This window comes from Oreochromis aureus, linkage group 9 (genome assembly GCF_013358895.1).
Source record: "Oreochromis aureus strain Israel breed Guangdong linkage group 9, ZZ_aureus, whole genome shotgun sequence".
Taxonomy (NCBI): Eukaryota; Metazoa; Chordata; class Actinopteri; order Cichliformes; family Cichlidae; genus Oreochromis; species Oreochromis aureus.
This window is the reverse complement of record NC_052950.1, coordinates 30,746,025-30,767,782: the sequence shown is the minus strand read 5'-3', so window position 1 is coordinate 30,767,782 and position 21,758 is coordinate 30,746,025.

Genomic DNA, 21,758 nt, shown 5'->3' with positions numbered 1-21,758 from the left:
TGCACAATTTCGAGCCAAAGACTGGCTTATTCTCCCAATTCTGTTAATCTATTGTTCTGCTGCTGCACTCAAGGTTCCAATGTTGAAAGAAGTCCACCTGTATTGGCACACTAAAGCATAGAATTAGTATTATATTCATTTCTTTTCTTAAAGGCTTCATTTGCTTTATGTGTCTAGAGGTAACTAATCTGTCTCTCTGTGTTCTTCCTTTACACACTCAGTTCCCATATATGGGCATGCAAAGTTCCTGTTCACTATTTCCTGTCGCACAGCCGCGGTACACAGAGCCATATTTCCTGTTCTTCAAACTAATCTAACTCTTTTGTTTTTTCTTTGTATTTATAGTCTACAGGCCCTCTTTTATTCTACTAAATCTTAGTCTAAAAACAATACACCTTCATTTCACTCACACACATTTAAACAGAGCTCTTTCACACATCCACACAATTAACGAAGTGTATATACTTATGTGTTTTTGAACTGAGAGAAAAAGACACTCAACCTCTCATACCATCACTCATGCATTTCTTGAATCAAAAGCACTTTCAAACTTTCAAACATCCTACTTTACATCACACAAGAAATATATTTCATACCATTATTTCATACACACTTTTAAATGTTCTAACCTCTTACAGACGCCATCCATCGTCTCACACACACTGCCTTTTCTCTCAAACTTCCATTTTCCACTCACTCAGACAAATCATGCAGAGTCACTCAAATCAAATACTGACAGCATTCACACAGTTAAAATCACACAAAATACGCTTTCATACGAGTATTTTGGACATGCCTTCCATGATCAGAAAGAGCAAGTCAAAAGAAAAAAGAAAAGAAAACTGAAACCTCTCATCATCCTCGCAGCTTCTCCCCACACACACATAACTGAAGACAAAACACACCAGCATTTATGGCTCAAGATATATACATCTATCAAAATTCAGTCATTACTATACATCCACACTAATATATTCACACTCTCTTTATACTCTCGTAATAAGCAAAACCAGCCTCTTAATTACAGGCATTTAGCAATATTTTCAAACAATAGTTATAAAGCTCCGTACACTCGAAACCGAAAGCAACAATCTCTATGCGCGTCACCGCTCCTCATTTGCATTTACACACACCATCAGTGCACATCCGGCTGTGCACTGACACACAGAGACTGATCTTACTCATAGATCTCTTATTCTTATATTACAGAGAGACGTCTTTATAATTACAACTGCACAGATTTCTTAGGCCTCTTAAACCTATATAATTTTGATAAATTTACCATAACGGCTCCAACCGATAAGTCCCTGACTTTTTGTGCTCAATTCACCAGGGCAGTCCCTGACTATCCTGTCCAGATTTCTAAACCTAACTTAATTTGCCAGCATGCCCAATAAGCGCAATAGGGGACTTGAACCCCTAGCAATTTCGGAGATTCCCAAGTCCTCCCCCGCTGTCGACGGTACTATCCCTACACTTCAGGGTAGGTCATGGGTCAGCGTCCTGCCCATGCGCAAGCGTTACCAAGGAGAAAAATGCGCTTCTTAACAGACGCCGCTGTCGTCCTAGAAGAATTTAGAGTAATTTGAAACAACAATCTACACCCAAAACAGGATTAGGATTGAGGCAGATCTCCCGTTGTGGACATAGGGGACTCTAACCCACAAAAATGACCATCACACGTAGACCAGATGACCAACGGGACTTTAACCCACACAATGACCAAATTCCCTACCTTTTCTAAGTTCACTTAGCAGTCCAACTGCTTTAATTCTCTTTTCATTCTTTCATTCTCATTACTCAGTACTGTCACTTATACTTCATTATCATTACTTCAACCGGTAAACCTCATAAAAATTTCAGCAAACTCAAAACAGACATTCACCAGTAATTTTCAGTGAGTAGACTTTAATTTGACATGTCCAATCTAGCACATTTTGGAAAATTCAACAGGTATGTGCCTTACCTTTGTTTAAGCCGGCTTGTCACTCACTTCAGACCACTGACTCGTATCTGCCCATCTAATCACCACGGACCCTGGATCTCTCCATCTACACCAAAATTCCCTCTCTCTCACCGGAACGAGCCCCCAAATGTTAAGGTTCAAAAATATTGAGAGAGGGATCTAAAAATAACACAGATCCAGCCGGGTGTGATTGGACGGCATTTTAATGAACACATGTGTGAGTCCGACCGCTGTGCAGATTTCAGCGTCGAACTACACTTACAATCATTAGACAAGGTTTTATAGGAGTAGGACAACAAAGGATACGTCACTCCAACACCACAATGACTTTTAACATAGAACATCATCTTCGCGTCGACGGCAGAAGCTTCCTGTCTCCATCCTGCCCAGGCTTATCTTCCTGGAACATCAGGTCCACGCTCTGTAACAGACTACCACGTACGCCTCGACTTTGCAGTTATAAACTCTTACCTAAATGAGTCTATCTGTGTGTGTGTGCGCACGTGCGGGGGCGCATGCTGTGTACTGTGTACGTGTCATGACCTCTCCTGCACCCCGGCTTCACCTCACACCTCTGTCATAGCCAGACAAAAAGGCCTGAGCTCATACAGCTAAACTATGAGTGACATTTGGGGCTAAATGTCACACTCGAATGATGATCTCAGATCTGCCAATATGTTTGCTCCTCCTAATATAGTCTAAAAGCCACCCCAAACAAAACAATTTGAACTTTCCCCTATCAGTGATCCCTCTAACTAAGTGTGTGTGTTAATCAACGATACATGCATAATAACCCCCTGCTCTTAACTTGCAGTTAAACTCTGGTTTCAGTTTCACTTCTGCAAGAGCATGCAACTTCAAAAGCCTATAACTTCCTGTCAGCCTGCAGTCAGCTTCTCACCCACTGAAGACTTCAGTATAAGAATATAAGAACATTCAAAAGCCTTTAAAATTATAGATTCAACTCAACAGTTTAAAGTAGTTCTTGCTGGACTTGTAATAAAGACTGATATAATACCAATATATTTGAACATCTGAATGCATCTGGGAAAGCAACATCACTATTAATACTGAAATGATAATGATGATTATAGAGATAGCAGCAAATAATAGCAGTAAAATATTTCTCCTCTCAATAACCGTCGGTCTACCGTGATATGTTTACAATGGGGCTTCTGCTCCTGAACCTCTGCGCACAGCGTCTGCTAATCGGAGCTGTACGAAGTCAGTTTATGCAGGACTGTAAGCTGTCATCCGTCAATCGTGAGCGGTGTTTGTCTTTAACATAGTTCACAGTGGAGAACAGCTGCTGACAAAATGTGGATCCGAAGATCCATAATTGGCCTACCTGGGGTTGAAAGTCTAGATAAATGCACGGCGTTTCGGTGGGTATACCGGTGTTCTGAGAAACCATCCTACTCTGACAAGTCGTCCTACCCGTATTATAATTTGACGGTGACTTGTGACTAAACCTAACCCTACCCCTAACCATAACCCTAACCATAACCTTAAGAAGTATTCTGGATGGGTGAGAGAAAAAGAACTTAATTCGGCTTTGGTGTTGTGCACATGCGCCGTCTGCGCAGAAACATTGGGTAGGATGTTTTTTGAGGTAGGATGGATTCCCAGAACACCGGCTTCCGCGAGTGTGACTCTTATTTCGATCGATGAAAAAATAATAGAATATAACTTTATTTTTATATTTCAATATCACAATAATCTTCCAATTTAGAACTACAAGTTAAAAAGAACTAACATAAATAAAATACACTTCAGCTAAATACTAATTTATTTTCCCAAACCACGCGGAGCCGCAGTATAAGGACTAAAGAGCCGCATGCGGCTCCGGAGCCGCAGGTTGCCGACCCCTGCTCTAGCAGGTCATTACATGAAGGAACCTTTTAAAAAACAAGCGCGTCCATGCTCACAGGTGTACACACGGGTGCTCACACACACAAACTACACCCTTTTTGGCTCCTACCTCAAAGCACACTGTGCGCTGTCGATCTTACGTGCTGCACAATAATGTTTAACATTTAGTATTTACTGTCATATTCCCATATATCATTATGATGTTGTTTATTCTATTACTCTCGTTTTCTTCTGCTTGTTTTTTTTTTTTCTCAACAGGTGATTCAGGTGATCGATATATGTATTTTTCTGTCTGCTTATTCTGTTGGTTTTGTTTTTTGCCCTTTTTCCCCGTCCCTCTTCTCAGCTGTTTTTCTTTCCCTCTTTCTTTCCCCCAGTCAAGTCTGTCCCGTATTCAGCAAGTGAAAATAAAATAAACAATAAAAGGTGAATCAAATAGACCATTACGGCAAGGCTGGGATGGTTCATTTGGTAAAGTAAATCTGTTGGGAATCTTTCTTCGCCTTTAGACAATAATTCTGATGGCAAAAGAGCCAAACGGGACAGGCAAAAAAAAAAAAAAAACAACAACAACCAACAACAACAACAAAAAAAACTGTGCAAATGCAAATTCCTCGGAGCAAATGTCGGCCAATTTCCACTGGAAATGCCTTTTGGTTAAACTGTCAGCGAGGAATTTGCATTTGCACTGTTAAATTTTTATATAACTGCTTGTATATAGCTGCTTGTTAAAGTGAAAATACATTGATGGGTTTTTTAATAAAGTTGTGGAGTTGTAAAGTATTTTGTCTTGCGTCAATTATATAGTCAGTTACATCATTATCGCAAATTTTCAAATGTATATCGTGATAAATATTTTTGGTCATATCACTCTGCTCTGTCTGTCACCTTCTGTGTTGAGCTCATTGTTTTCACTGTAGTGGCTGAGCTGAGTCCAAGTAGCTGAAAATGTTCCTCTGCTGCTCCGTCAGACTCTTCTCCTCCTGCTGATCAGCTGGGACACAAAGCAGATCTTTGTTAGGCTCCACACTGCACTGAAGAGTCAAAGGCTACGTTCACACTGCAGGTCTTAATGCTCAATTCCGATTTTTTGATCAAATCCGATTTTTTTGTCTGCTCGTTCACACTACAAATAAAATGCGACATCAAACGCTCTCTAGTGTGAACGCTCAAAGCGGCCCGCATGCGCAAAAGAAGAAGTCGCATACAACTCGCTCTGTTTAGACAAAGAGCAAACAATATTGTTTGACTGATGGCCCTTAATATAAAGACTTCGGACTTTATGTTTCCCAGTTTTTGCTTTAAGTTATTTTCTTATTTACATAATAATGTAGATAACCTAATAATGATCCTTATTGCTGTTTTAGAGGAGCGTTGCTTCAAAGGATAGTTGCAGATTTCTGTCAGAATCTGCAGAAGATACAGTACAAATAAAATGTTCACGTTTCTCCAACGTGGTCTTCCCAACAGTTTCACCGGATGGCCAGGAATCGTTCGCGATGTCTTATCGGGCGCTTCTCCGGCGCTAATAATTGGCGTCTGTCTTGTGTCAGTGACGTAAAAGACGGATTTAATGCGACTTGACCGTTCACACAGCAGTCGCTTTCTAAAACATCGGGTATGTATCGGATTCAGTACCACATACGAAAGTGACCCAGATCGGATTTGAAAATATCGGATTTGTGCCGTTCACACTGTCATACCATGATCGGATATGGGTCGCATAGGGTCAAAAAAATCGGATTTGATGCGCTTTCGCCTGCAGTGTGAACGTAGCCAAAGTGTCTCATATGTTCACCTGACAAGTAAAAGAACACATTCTTGCTTCCCGAGGTGGGCAACTTGTTGGAAACAAACAAGGTTTGAGCACCGATACAAAATTTAGCAGTATAGCAGGAGAGACTGAGGCCTGTTATTAGAATCAAATGCCCAGTGGGCCGACACACCAAAATATATCCTGTTTTCCTTCTTCCACCCCAACCGGTCGCACCAGATGGCCGCCCCTCCCTGAGACTGGTTCTGCCGGAGGTTTCTTCCTGTTAAAAGGGAGTTTTTCCTTCCCACTGTCGCCAAAGTGCTTGCTCATAGGGGGTCATATGATTGTTGGGTTTTTCTCTGTATTTATTATTGTGCTATCTACTGTACAATATAAAGCACCTTGAGGCGACTTTTGTTGTGATTTGGCGCTATATAAATAAAATTGAATTGAATTGAATTGAGAACCACTGCTACAGAACAATGGAGATTTCCCTTATATGGTAACACCCTCAACTCACGGGACGCCCAGAATTGTACAATACTGATGCTTGAGAGCGCGCGTGTGATGCAAGTATGTGTAGAGTGTTGAGCGCGTGATCAGTGGTGAGAAAAACAACTCACGAAACTTGCCCTTTCTTTACTCGTGGCTCAGGTGCACTTCTAATCAGAGGTGGAGGCAGACATTTGAAACACCCGGGGCTTAGCCCTAAAGGGTAGTATGCATGTGGGAATGGGGGGTGAGGGGGGGTCAACCAGACCCAGAACTGATCCAGAATTAAAACAGGACTACAACAGTTCAAAATCAAGACTACTTAGGATCTAACCAAGACAGAACTACAATCAGAACTAGATGATAGTAGCACTAAAAAATCATCATAGATCTGCACTACACTTATTTTTTAATTCTACCAAAGTCCACTATTTAGATTGAGAAAAGTTTATATAATTATTTAGCCTTGTTGTGCAAACAAGCCTGCATAACTTAATGAATATAGAATTTGAAAAATAACAAACCCAAAAAGAAACACTAGGTACCAGATACATGAGTACCTATGATACAGTGATACTTTTGGTAAACAACCATTTGACTAACATGTGAGTCTCACCTGCTCTTGTTCCATCTCTGCTCTGTCCTTATTCTCCATCTCCTCTCCCTCTCTGTTCCTCTCGCTCTCTCTCTTTGTGCTGACAATCATCAAATATACAGTTTACATACTCTTCAGATAAAAACACAAACACTTTTTTAATTGTAACATCAAATCAGACTAAATGTTTATTTTTTTAGATTGATTAATATAAAAACATATTTGTTAACTTTAAGAGTAAAGAGAGAAACTATCTGTATTTCTTAATTGTAAATGGCACCAAATTGTATTCAAAATTGAGCCACACTTATGGAGCTCCACAGTTCTTTTCCTGGTGTTTTGGTTGATATCTCTTGATTTTCCCATTATAAAGAAACAGGCTCTGTGTTATATAGAATTTGAAAAGTAACAAATGGTATCTAAAAAGTTACACTATGTACTAGATACATGTTCTGATGAGTTTTGGCAAACAACCATTTGACTAACATGTGTGTCTCACCTGCTCTTGTTCCATCTCTGTTTTGTCCTCTTTCTTCATCTCCCTCTCTGTTCCTCTCTCTCATTCTCTGTTCCTCTCTCTCCCTCTTTGTGCTGACAATCAAGCCAAACACCAACATCATCAAATATACAGTTGAAACCAGATATTTACATACTCTTCAGATAAAAACACAAACATTGTAACATCAAATCAGACTAAATGTTTATTTTTTTAGATTGATAAATATAAAAAACATATTTGTTAACTTTTGTATTTTGTATTCAAAATTGAGCCACACTTATGGAGCTCCACGATTCTTTTCCTGGTGTTTCGGTTGACATTTCTTGATTTCCCCATTTCAAAGAAACAGGCTCTGTGTTTTGCCTTATATGCATCCACAGGTGTGCCACCAGTTTACTCACATGGACTCTACTAACCTATCAGAAGCTTCTTCAGCTCAGAATGGAATCGTCTGGAGTTTTCTTATTAATTAACAATAAACTTAGTGTATATGTACTCATAAATTTGTAGAAAGTGATAAAAAATAGACAGCTCTGTCTCTCTTTATTCTGACATTTAACTAATTCAAAAGATATTTCAATATTTATTTATCCAAAACAAAACAAGTTTACTCTAAATTGATGTTGTACAGTAAAAAATGTTCTTGTGTTTTGTATGTAAATATCTGGTTTAAACTTTGAATATACTGCTGTGTGTTGAAATTCCTCTTGTTTTGCATAGAAATATACTGAACAACACACAAAGCATAATATATAAAATAACATCTACCAGAGTTTTTTCTTTGAAAGAAGCTCCTTATGTCCATTCTTGTATATCAGTGCATTACTGAAACCGATTTATTTAGCCGTGGAGGGTAACAACTGAAAATATGAAATAAACACACATGTAAGCGAAGACTCTCTAAAGAAACATTGTTGTTGTTCGGCTTTTCATTTCGCCATTTGTTGATTCACTTGAAGAGGAAGTAACGTAATATGGGTCAAGTGATCAGTTTGACATCAATCTTTCGTGATGCACCGTCATATTTACATTATTTGTACAGTACAAATGATCTGCTTTGGTACCTGGTCGAACTTAAGCTCTCCTCTGTCTGCGTTTCTCTCAGCGCACTCGCAGGTAGCAGCTGCCCCGCCCCCTCGCTCAGTCGCTTAGTGCCTGAGCTCGGATCATATTAATATTAGGGGGGATTTACGCACAGTCGTGAAGTCCCACAATGTGCTTTGAATATTGTGTGTAGTTTTTTGTTTTATACAGTTGTCAGCCAGGGAAGCCCAGTCAGCCCAGTAAGCCAACACCCCCCCGCTCCGCCACTGCTTCTAATAGTGATGGTAAATTTGATTCTTTTTACTGAATCGAGTTTTAATGAGTCACTCACCAAAGTGAATTGGGTTTTTTGAGTCATTTGAGTCACTGATTCAGTTGACCAGAGAGTGCAAAAAATGTACATTTTCACTCAAACTTAATTTGTTTCTCTTTTAATGTAAATCCTACTTCTAAGATGAGTGATTCTTTAAGAAAACAACTTTTTTATATCGCAAAAAAGAGCAAAATAATTTCTAAAGGGAACATTTCTTCTGTTTATTTTAATTTTATTAGTATTTTCCTTACATGTGTCAAATATATATTTTCTCATCTAAATGTCCACTGAGCTGTGAGCCAGGGGGCAGTAGTGCGCCTTAACATTGGTTGCCAACCAGGAAGAAGAAGAAGCTGCGAGCCAGGAGGGAGGGGGTGAGTGAGTGAGTGAGTGATTCGTTCGCTCTATGATTCAGCACAGGAGGGAGGGGGTTAGCGAATCATGAGTGATTCGCTAGCTCTATGATTCAGCATAGGAGGGAGGGGGTTAGCGAGTCATGAGTGATTCGCTAGTTCTATGATTCAGCACAGGAGGGAGGGGGTTAGCGAGTCATGAGTGATTCGCTAGTTCTATGATTCAGCACAGGAGGGAGGGGTTAGCGAGTCATGAGTGATTCGCTAGCTCTATGATTCAGCACAGGAGGGAGGGGTTAGCGAGTCATGAGTGATTCGCTAGTTCTATGATTCAGCACAGGAGGGAGGGGTTAGCGAGTCATGAGTGATTCGCTAGCTCTATGATTCAGCACAGGAGGGAGGGGTTAGCGAGTCATGAGTGATTCGCTAGCTCTATGATTCAGCACAGGAGGGAGGGGTTAGCGAGTCATGAGTGATTCGCTAGCTCTATGATTCAGCACAGGAGGGAGGGGGTTAGCGAGTCATGAGTGATTCGCTAGCTCTATGATTCAGCACAGGAGGGAGGGGGTTAGCGAGTCATGAGTGATTCGCTAGCTCTATGATTCAGCACAGGAGAGAGGGGGTGAGTAGCTCAAATGTGCTGTTAGCATGTTAGCAGAGCGATGCTACTGTGAACCGAGGAGCTATTGTCTTGATGTGAGCTTCTACTCAGGGTTTTTTTCTTCCAGTTCAGAGCAGAAATGTTTTTGTTAAGATACTGGATGTTGTGTTTTTCTCCACAATTTGAATTATAAGCTAGATATATTTCTACTAATGAGATTAGTTTGCTAACAGCAACAGGGATGAGTCAGTGAGTCAGTTGCGCTTGTGAATCATGATTCACGAGTCAGTAAGGTGATTCTCGAGTATTGAACGATTCGTTCATGATTCGCGCATCACTAGCTTCTAATCTATTCGTTTGCACACTCACACACACAGCTGCTGTTTCCTGTTTTGCTACACTCTGGAGAGCCTCGCCTTTAACGGTCTTCTCTCACAGAGAGCAACAGAAAACTTCATTCAGAAAACTTCGAAAAACTCGAGATTGACTGAACTCAGTTCAAAGTTACCTTGACACTTACCTTTAGATGTGAGAGGTAGTGATGGTCCGCTTGAAGCTGACGCTCCGGTGCGTGTGTCAGAAAGATCAACACGCTGCTTCAGAATCACTGTCTGTGTCCCAATTCAGGGTATGCACGCTTGAAGTACGCATTTCAAGTGCGATTACGTCACCGCCACGCGACGACGGCTGTCCCAATAGGGCTTTGGAGCGTGATGTCACTGGAGGTGGGCCACGCCCCCTTCCGCCATGACAGTAGGCTAGACACAGGATACAGCTTCAGCTATGGTTCGTACGTGTTGTGTTATCAGTTGCAACGTTTGATCACACGATCGTGAAGGCAAGAAGCTGGATAATGGGCTCTCTTTTCATCGTTTTTCAACCTGGAGGCAACCTGAGGGATCCCATGTATCCGATATTACTAAACAAAGACGTCAGGCTTGCATTGCAGCGGTGAGACGAGCGGATCGAGTTCTGTGCAATCCCCAGCTTTTTGTTGGTTTGGTCTCCGCATCTTCTTTCCGGTGAGTTCTAAATTAATTCATATCACTATTAAAATGCTTTTAGTGTTATTTTCAATGTGCTGAGGTCATAGATAATGAGATAAAACATCCTAATGTGTGATGCTGCAGAACCACGTCATGTCATCATGTCGATTGAGTAGCTTATGATTTAGCATTATTGCAGGCAAACCAGCATATGAAATGGATGTAACAAATCCAGACTGGGCACCAACACTGCTCATGGGCCTCTAAAAACATACTAAATTGCTCTCATTGTACACTAATCCGCACATAACTTCCAGATGAATCACACACCTGTCATGTGCACTAATTTTATTTTACAGGCTTTTATGCAGCTGCAGAGTCTGAAGGTGTGCCCGTGCAGAAGTAATCGATGAAGATCTGACAGAAGAACAACAACAAAATTACAATGTCATAGCTGTGGACAGCAGTTGTGTTGGACAAGTGGAGGTTGAGGTACCACCTGTAAATGTGGACAGTGGTGATCGGACAGACAGCATCACAGAAGCTAAAGGGCAGACGAAGCATTGTGTGTGCAATGAACAGGGCAGAGCAGAAATAAACACAACACTGCTTGATAAGATTGTTAAGGTTTGCTGTGTTTTGGTGAATATGTGCCCCAGTGTGGTTGTCAAACCAGCGCCAAATGAAACTTGCTCTTGTTGAGTATTCATAAAGCTGTTGTGTTGCATGTGTAGTTCATTGTAAATAATTGTACTTTATGTGAAGTAGTTTCAATAAAACAGAAAAGAATAGTATACATGTTTTTTTGTTTATTCTTGATCTTATCACATGTACTTAGCAAGTACATAAAAATGAAATGCAAACTATTTACATGGCAACACACAGCTGGCATCAATCTTGAACCACAAAATGAAACATTACAGGCTATTTAGAGCAGCACATTGTTTGGAGAAGTATTTCCCAACAAGTTCAGGAAGACACACTTTAAGAAAGAAGTCTTGTGCTTGCTTTAAACGTGGTTCCCAGAAATCCACATCAGGGAAGATGCGTATGACAGAAGGTCTCTCTGTGTCCACACAACGAGGTCACAGTACAGTTTCATTCAGTCGTTGTGAGTGCAGTACCTGAAACACAAAAAAACCACTTTTAATAAAAGGTCTGTAATGAACCGAGGCTAATATAGATGGGTTGGCTGTACGTGCAAATCAAAAACTGTAACAAGGAAGTTGTTTAGAAAGTTATCATGTTCAAACCGACTTACCTTTGTCTTAACGACAACGTACAGTTGTCGCAGCGTGAGGCATAAAGACGGACAAATCTTGCACCCAGCTGTTCGTGAATTGGATGTGGGCCTCCAGGGATTTATAATTCTTAAACTGGTTTGCTGTGTATGCGCTGACTCCACAGACAAGGTATGCAAAGATCGGGATAGGACAAAGGCGGTAGGTCGTCTGGGTTTCCACCCGCTTCCTTATTTCATACGGGTCCACATTACCGATGCACGCAATTTTTGAAAGTACCGTCTCTTGGCGTCTGGGCGCAATCGGTCGCGATACAGCCCTTTGTCTGTGGAGTCAGCGCATACACAGCAAACCAGTTTAAGAATTATGCTTATTATTATTATTAATAAGAACCTTTAGACTCTGCAGCTGCATAAAAGCCTGTAAGATAAAATTAGTGCACATGACAGGTGTGTGATTCATCTGGAAGTTATGTGCGGATTAGTGTACAATGAGAGCAATTTAGTATGTTTTAGAGGCCCATGAGCAGTGTTGGTGCCCAGTCTGGATTTGTTACATCCATTTCATATGCTGGTTTGCCTGCAATAATGCTAAATCATAAGCTACTCAGTCGACATGATGACATGACGTGGTTCTGCAGCATCACACATTAGGATGTTTTATCTCATTATCTATGACCTCAGCACATTGAAAATAACACTAAAAGCATTTTAATAGTGATATGAATTAATTTAGAACTCACCGGAAAGAAGATGCGGAGACCAAACCAACAAAAAGCTGGGGATTGCACAGAACTCGATCCGCTCGTCTCACCGCTGCAATGCAAGCCTGACGTCTTTGTTTAGTAATATCGGATACATGGGATCCCTCAGGTTGCCTCCAGGTTGAAAAACGATGAAAAGAGAGCCCATTATCCAGCTTCTTGCCTTCACGATCGTGTGATCAAACGTTGCAACTGATAACACAACACGTACGAACCATAGCTGAAGCTGTATCCTGTGTCTAGCCTACTGTCATGGCGGAAAGGGGGCGTGGCCCACCTCCAGTGACGTCAACTCCAAAGCCCTATTCAAAGTGTACTTCAAATGCATACTCCAAATGCGCTGTCGATTTCCCCAAATATCAAGCGTGGTCCGGTGCACGCTTCGTGGTCCCATATATTCCACAATCCATAGCGCGGCGGTATGGAACGCCAGGACTGCCATAATGAATTAATTAAATACACCATTAAATAGTTAATTAAATGTGGCAATAATTAATTAAAATTGGAAATAATTAATTAAATAAATACTTATGACACATGTAATTAATTAATTATTGACACATTTAATTAATTATTTATGTATTTCACATTTTAATTAATTATTGACACATTTAATTAATTAATTATTGACACATTTAAATAATTATTTATGTATTTCACATTTTAATTAATTATTGACACATTTAATTAATTAATTATTGACATATTTAATTAATTATTTATGTATTTCACATTTTAATTAATTATTGACACATTTAATTAATTATTTAATGATATATTTATTTATTTCATTTTGGCAGTCCTGGCGCCTGGCTCTCACCATGAATTAATTTTATCTGTCAGACTCACCCATCAAACTCAGGGGGCGGGGTTAACGCTGCCCATGCAGCCTCTCTAACATTTGATTGGTTGCCGTGCAAAGTAAGTCAAAACAGGTCGATCCTAGATAATCGATTGCTTGTGTAGACTTGGGGCAGCCAGGTATCCCAGAATGCATTTCAAATCACAGGCAGCAATGGTGGTGGTGTAGTTTTAAAATACCCCGTTTTTCTGTCACCAACTACACTTTTAACAGTGTTTTAGCCGCGAATGTCGCGCCGTATGTCTGGTCAGGTTGTCAACATAGAACATGTTTGCAAAAGTGCTCAGATGTTTTCAGAGATTTCACTAGCTCTGCTAACAGTCAGCATGCAGAGTGCACCGAGGGGGTTACGTTAGAGTTGGAGGTGTCGAGACCGGTCTCGAGACCACTTTTACGTGGTCTTGGTCTCGTCTTGGTCTCGATGGACTTTTGTCTTGGTCTTGTCTTGGTCTCGACTGACTTTGGTCTCGGTCTTGGTCTCGGTCTTGCGTTCTCAAATCGGCGTAGTGTTCGGGAGATTTGGAGTCAACCATCAGCGGAGCGGGAGGGCGGGGGCATACTGGGCTTAAGCCGGGTCATTTTTTTCAGAAGCATGGGGTCTTTTGGAGTGTAATTTATTAGTTAGATGCCTGACTGACAACTGTATAAAACAAAAACAACACACGAAGCGCAGAGCGCACCGTCGTAAATTCCCCCTAATTTTGGTATGATCCGAGCTCAGGCACTAGGCGACTGAGCGCAGCACACATGTAAGCGAGGGGGGAGAAGCTGCTCCCTGGGAGTTTGCTGCAGACAGAGGAGAGCTTAAGTTTGACCAGGTACCAAAGCAAATCATTTGTACTGTACAAATAATGTAAATATGACGGTGTATCACAAAAGATCGATATAAACTGATCACTTGGTTGCGTTACTTGCTCTTCGAGTGAATCAACAAATGGATAAATAAAAAGCCGAAGGACAATGCTGATTTTTTTAGAGTCTTAGCTTACATTTCATATTTTCAGTTCTTACCCTCCACGGCTAAACAAACTCTCTAAATCAGTTTCAATTGTGTACTGATGTAAACAACAATGGACATAAGGAGCTTCTTTCAAAGAAAAAACTCAGGTAGATGTTATTTTATATATTATGCTTTGTATGTTGTTCAGTATATTTCTATGCAAAACAAGAGGAATTCCAATACACAGCAGTATATTCACAGATGAAACCAGATGTTTACATACACTTTAGGGAGAAAACATAAAAACTTTTTTTTTTACTGTTAAACATCAATTTAGAGTAAACTTGTTTTGTTTTAGATAAATAAATGTTGAAATATCTTTTGAATTAGTTAAATGTCAGAATAAAAAGAGGGAGCTGTCTATTTTAATCACTTTCATCAAATTTAGGAGTACATATACAAGTTTATTGTTAATTAATAAGAAAACTCCAGACGATTCCATTCTGAGCTTAAGAAGCTTCTGATAGGTTAGTAGAGTCCATGTGAGTAAATTGGTGACACACCTGTGGATGCATATAAGGCAAAACACAGAGCCTGTTTCTTTGAAATGGGGAAATCAAGAAATGTCAACCGAAACACCAGGAAAAGAATCGTGGAGCTCCATAAGTGTGGCTCAATTTTGAATACAAAATACAAAAGTTAACAAATATGTTTTTATATTTATCAATCTAAAAATAAACATTTAGTCTGATTTGATGTTACAATGTTTGTGTTTTTATCTGAAGAGTATGTAAATATCTGGTTTCAACTGTATATTTGATGATGTTGGTGTTTGGCTTGATTGTCAGCACAAAGAGGGAGAGAGAGAACAGAGAATGAGAGAGAGGAACAGAGAGGAGATGAAGAAAGAGGACAAAACAGAGATGGAACAAGAGCAGGTGAGACACACATGTTAGTCAAATGGTTGTTTGCCAAAACTCATCAGAACATGTATCTAGTACATAGTGTAACTTTTTAGATACCATTTGTTACTTTTCAAATTCTATATTCATTAAGTTATGCAGGCTTATGAAGGCTAAATAATTATATAAACTTTTCTAAATAGTGTACTTTGGTAGAATTAAAAAATAAGTGTAGTGCAGGTCTATGATGATTTTTAGTGCTACTATCATCTAGTTTTGATTCTGGTTCTGTTTTGGTTAAGTCCTAAGTAGTCCTGATTTTGAACTGTTGTAGTCCTGTTTTAATTCCGGATCAGTTCTGGGTCTGGTTGAATTGGGGTTTAGTCCCTGTGTCTTGATACAGTTTAAGGTGTCCTGCATATGTGATATTTATTTTTTTTCCTATATGAAGTCATTTTTTTTTTAACAAAACTCAAAACAGAGCCTTATAATCTTTCAGTCATTTCTACCCTCACTTAATTTCCTTTCGCTGCTCAGCTCTCACACAGTGGCTTAGCTATGCTCCAATCCCTCCATGTTGTGGCCAATCACATGCGAGGATATAGGATAATATCATTATGTGAAAAACAGAGAGGGTGAGAGACGCGACAGTCAAGTGGAGCGTGCGTCTCTCCTCTCAGTAAGTGAGTGAGACAGTAGACAGCGGTGAGGAGGGCTGTGCGAAAGCAAAAACACATAAATATGCCTGACACCTGTAAACGTAGCAGCATCTGGCTGCAGTTTAAAGACTTTTTTGTCTCGGTCTTGGTCTTGGTCTCGTCTCGACTTGGTCTCGGTCTTGGTCTCGTCTACTTGGTCTTGGTCTTGTCTTGGTCTCGATACCCTCTGGTCTTGGTCTTGTCTTGGTCTCGGATTAAGCGATCTTGACTACAAGTCTAGGTTACGTTAACCGGTTTGTTTACATATTCCATTCTCCGTGTTCCACATGTTGCATTCGCATATTCTCATTTTCACCAAATGATCGTCTCTTTCCACCTGGTCTTGTGTGTCTGTGCTTCTGTAACATAAAGAACGAGCTGACATTTTTCTCAGGAAACCAGCGATCAGCTCACCAGACCCTCAGTTTACCTGCATGCATCCTCCTCCTCACCTGTCAGCTGCTGCTAATTCAAGAAACACGCCCACGTTACCTGGTGATAGTCACAGTTTAACTGGACAGCCGGTGCTCGATATAATGCAATGTCAGCGCATTTTTCTGCACAAGATAAGTAAATATAGTTTTTTTCCCGAGCGCAGAGCTGCTGGAGCTTGTTTCCCTACAGAGCACTTTATAGACGAAGCCACTTTATCAGCGGCTGATGTCCAGTCACCGGCACAGCTTTGAAACCTCACCTGAGTTTTAGCTCTCAGTGGTTAAACACTGGACTTAATTCACTCAGGTTCTGTCTGTCGGGTCACGTTTACTTCGCTGTTTTATTTACAACTGAGCAAATCGGTTTGGCTGAGGTTAAAGTTACGTTTCATAACTGCATAGTTTTACAGATGTTTAATGGTTCACCGTGTTAGACTGAACTATTCGCTTTTCTTTATCTGGTGTGTTTTGGATTTTAAAAGTGAATTTTGAGATTAAACTGACTTTTAAAATGTTTTTATACAAAGAGGAAAGAGAAGGCGCATTTCCACCGAGAGGAGCAGAGTTTGCAACTACATGTTCATCATGACGACTGCAACCTGGACAGAAATATTATATCATCTGTTTTTTATTCAACTGTATTCTAAGCACCAGCGATCTGTTAGAATTTTTAGAGTTTACTTAACTAAAAATAAATAAGGTTAACATATAATTTGTGTGATTTTTTTTTCTCTCTCTTTTTTTATTTTATTATCATTATTATTATTATTATTATTTGCTTTTTCGGTCATGTTATGTTTAACTGTCAAAGGTTTGTTACAAACGATGAAACACATCGTGCAGACTTCTGGATGTTAGAAGAAAACTAATACTGCCTATGAATGAGACTAAAGGCAGGAAGGTGTCCTTTAAAACTAAACATGTTAATAGGACCTCCCTATTTATATCATAGTTTATGATATAGCATGTGTATTTCAGTAATAACCTACTGATTTCAGTGTAGTGGTGAACAGTCACACAGCTCACATGGGCGTTATCTGTGATACTCCTTAACTATAATTTATCCAAGTTAACGTGCTGCCGGTAGGTTTCCTCAGTCCCAGCTGTTAACGTTATGCAGTAACCATGGTAACCACGGACTCTGAGCGGCTGGATCGACGGAGGTCAGACAACAATTTTACATATATGATCTTAAAACAGGACACAGCCACTATACGTACTGGCCTCATATCAAATGTGAACGCAGAGTGAGTCTATGTTTGACGTTTGCTTTATATCTAATCTTCCTCTCAAACATTTAAACAGCAGCGAGTCTGCAGCTGAGGGAACACAAACTCAAATTGTCGGAACAGGTTCGATCGTGGATTCATTTGATGATTTATTAAATGTATAACTGTTATTCTAATCTGCTGCTGAGTCTCTTACACTGATGAAAATGCAGAAAACACAGATCACGAACATGAACACCTGTTCAACCAATCACTTTCATTCCACTTTGATCCAGGGGCGGATCTAGAGAAATTTTCTTAGGGTGGCATGAGGGTGGCAAAGAAATCAAATGGGGTGGCAAAATCAAAGCCTTTTTTTTCCCCAAACACATATGCAGGTGGTTACATATGGTTAAAATGATTCAAATGCAGTAAGTATACACGTTTTTCATATAAATGTAGTCTATAACTTAATTATTGTCTGTAGCCCACATAATTACACACTTTAGTTGCATAAAAACATGTGAGTTTTGATCTTATGTACTATATAGCCTGTATAATAAATAAACATGTAGCCCAATAAGTATGAAATCCAGAAAGCTACACAACATGGGGCGGTTCATTTACAAATACAAGTCTAACTTAAGTTTCACACTGTTTTTTGTTAGAAAACAATCACATTGTTACAGCTTAAATTACACAAAATGTCAGTAATCTGCACTGTCATGAACAAAAATTTAAACCTAATTTTTCATGATTTGTTGGATTAACCCACTGAGGTCTGAAATACAACCGGCCATTTTTGACTCCTTTTGAGTTTACGTTTGTATTTCACCCTCAAATTGTTTCATTTGATTTTTTTCCCTTTGCCTTGTTTGGTATCATTCTTTTCAGCTCAACTGAATTTAGTTGTTTTTTCACTGACATACTGCATTAGTATTACTGATCTGAAATCACACAAAGAACTTAAAATCCTAGTAGTATTTTTTACTGTAAAAAAAAAACCCACAGACATGTTGAGTAAATTTTTATAACTTGAAATGCAAATATAAATTGTACATTTTGTAAACATATACAACTATTTCTCTAAAAATGCAGCCAATACACCTGCCGTTTTTTTTTTCATTTTGTACAACCATTTAAAAATATTACTAAAACTAAAACGAGAGAACAATCAGGTGTCGCAATAAGAGGCCCCACAAATGATGTGTGCCAGTAAAAAAAAAAGTTTGTCCACCAAAAGACAGAGGAGAGCAGCACAGGGACAAACCTGCAGGCCTGACAACAGCAGGTGTATCACTCCGCTGGTTTTCTACTTAGTGACAGTGTTTACATTACAAATGTGCCTTTGTGACATTCATTAGTGCCCTCACTGACACACAAAACAAAACGACTACACAACAGAACAACTACACAAGACAACACAACACACTAAGTATACACTCCACACTAAACGTCACAAATCTCCCACATCTAAAAACTCTCTCTCTCACTCGCTTGCTCTGTCTCGCTGCTGTTACCGTCACTCCCAAAACTCTCCCCTCTTCCTAAACAACCAAATCCCACGTATTGACTTTTTTTTTTAATTAGTCGACATGGTGCATTTTTCCACCGATAGGAAAGAGGTGGCTTTTTTTCCTTTCTTTACTGTTTTCGCGCTGTCCTTAGAAAACGCTTAAAACCCACACACACAAAAACATGACGACAGTATTTAGTAAAAAGCGTGGCTTATATATATATTATCATAACTCTGGATTTACTGGCCTGTAATTAAAATTTAAAAACTTTGAACTCCGAACTTTCAATATGGGCTGAAATAGAGACTCAGCGTGGCTGCAGCTTGTTGCTATGTCAGCTTAAAACAGTCATGTGATTTGGAGGTGCAGCGTGTCCGTGGACCCCACAGGGTTAATAACACTCACCTTCCTTCCATTTCCAGAGTGTAACATCCAACCAAATGTGTAAAATCCGAAATTCCCATGGTGTTGTTCAAAATGTGCTCTGGCACAATCATAAGCAGCGCTTCCTACTGAAAACAAGAAAAAAGCCGGTCCTGCTATGGGCTGAACCATTTGTTAATGGCGGAGGGGGGGAACACTATCCAATATATTCAGTTTTAGTATTTATATTCACTGTTGACTGTAACTACGCTCAAACTGTTAATGCTATCTTATTTTAATAAACAACACTGTCATATGCAAAACTGGGGTGGCACTTGGGGTGGCAAGGGATCATTTTAGGGTGGCACTTGCCACCCCATGCCACCCTTCTAGATCCGCCCCTGCTTTGATCTGTGACAAACTGACGGTTCATCTGTTACAGTGTTGCGTTACGATGTGTTCACACCGAACGCGATAGGCGCGAGCGAAAACGCCCCAAACGCCCCTAATTTGACGCGTGCACATTCGCACCTCGACGCGTGTCCAACAGAAATCCATCGCGCGTCAAAATATGCAATTTTGACGCGCGTGAACCGGAAATGTGGGCGGGATGTGGGAGGAAGTTGTGCCAGACGGTATCTTTGCAAGATGGCAGCTGTCGAGCTATCGCTTGAAGAGAGAGTTTCCCTGCTCTATCTACTGTGCAGAGCAGCGGGGGAAAAGACGTCCTTGCCGTACCTGGGTCCATCAGGTCCTCCAGAGGCGTGAGCAGTTTGGTGAGTTTCACCACTTGCTCCAGGAGCTGCGCCTGGATGACGGCCGATTCCAGCGATATCACCGTCTTTCACTCGGCCAGTTTGAGGACCTGCTGTCCCGCGTCGGTCCCAGAGTCGCCCGCCTGGACACCAACTACAGGCGCTCAATTCCACCTGCAGAGCGCCTGTCCATCTGCCTGAGGTTAGTAAAAGTGTTTAATACGGTCGTCCTTTATAGATACCTGTGCTAATATATGCTAAACTATCGTTTATACACTGCTAACATGGATGTGCTATGCTAACAGTGAATGCTCTCGGTGTTTACTGAAAGCAAACTGTGGTACGGTGACGACTGTATTTTAATATTTCTAGTGATACTCGAAAGTTCTCATCAAGTCCCGATTTAATTCGATTTATGCTGTTATCAGTGTTTGCAATGATAGCATGGCTGTGGTGTCTATCAGTGCATGCTCTCTGTGTTTGCTGATATCAAACAGTGGACCACTGTGCGCTAATCTTTGTTGTGATACTCTCCTTTTTTTTATTTAGACCTGGTTTAATTCATGTATAGCTGAATTTTTATATAATCCCCGCAGACTGTTTTAGATATTATCTAATAATTATAGTGTATATTAGATAATATCTAATATATTTGTAATTGAAATCTAACATCACCAAAGTGTTTTGGAATCTGAATAATGTATTTTGTAACTGCAGTACACATCATACTAATTTTAAACAATTTTGTCCAGGTTCCTTGCCACCGGGGACTCCTTCAGGACCATTGCGTTCAGTTTTCGAGTTGGTGTGTCTACCGTGAGCCAGATCATCCCCCAGGTAGCGACAGCCATCTGGGACTGTCTAGTGGATGATTTCATGGCTGTTCCTTCACCAGGAGACTGGCAGTCCATTGCAGAGGAATTCCAGGAGCGCTGGCACTTCCTCTCTGCTGTGGAGCTCTGGATGGGAAGCACGTCCAGACGAAGGCACCCCCCAACTCAGGATCCATGTTCCACAACTACAAGGGAACATTCTCCATTGTTCTCCTTGCGGTTGTGGATGCAAGGTATCGCTTCCGAGTTATTGATGTTGGGGGGGTACGGGAGGACCAGCGACGGGGGTATTCTGGCCAACTCCACCTTTGGTCAGGCTCTTCGGGCTGGGACTCTCCATCTGCCTCCTGACCAGCCTCTACCTGGTGGAGAACACCGTGGAGCCCAGCCCCATGTGTTTGTGGCTGATGAAGCGTTCCCGCTTCGGCGTGAGCTCATGAGGCCTTTCCCTGGACGCCTCCTCCCTTTAGAGAAGAGGATTTTTAACTATCGCCTTTCCAGGGCCAGGATGATAGTGGAGGGTGCCTTTGGTGTCCTCTCCTCACAGTGGAGGATGTATCGGCGCTCCATGGAACTCCGTCCTGAAATTGCAGAGAAGTGTGTGAAGGCAACGTGTGTTCTCCACAATTTTCTGCGCTGTTTGGACGAGAGAGGGGCACCTGCTGTGAGGAGTGTGGCACCTGCTGTGGTGGAGCCGTTGCAAAGCCTGGGCCGTGTAGCAGCAAACAACTCCTCCAGAGAGGCTGTCCTGGTGAGGGAGAAGTT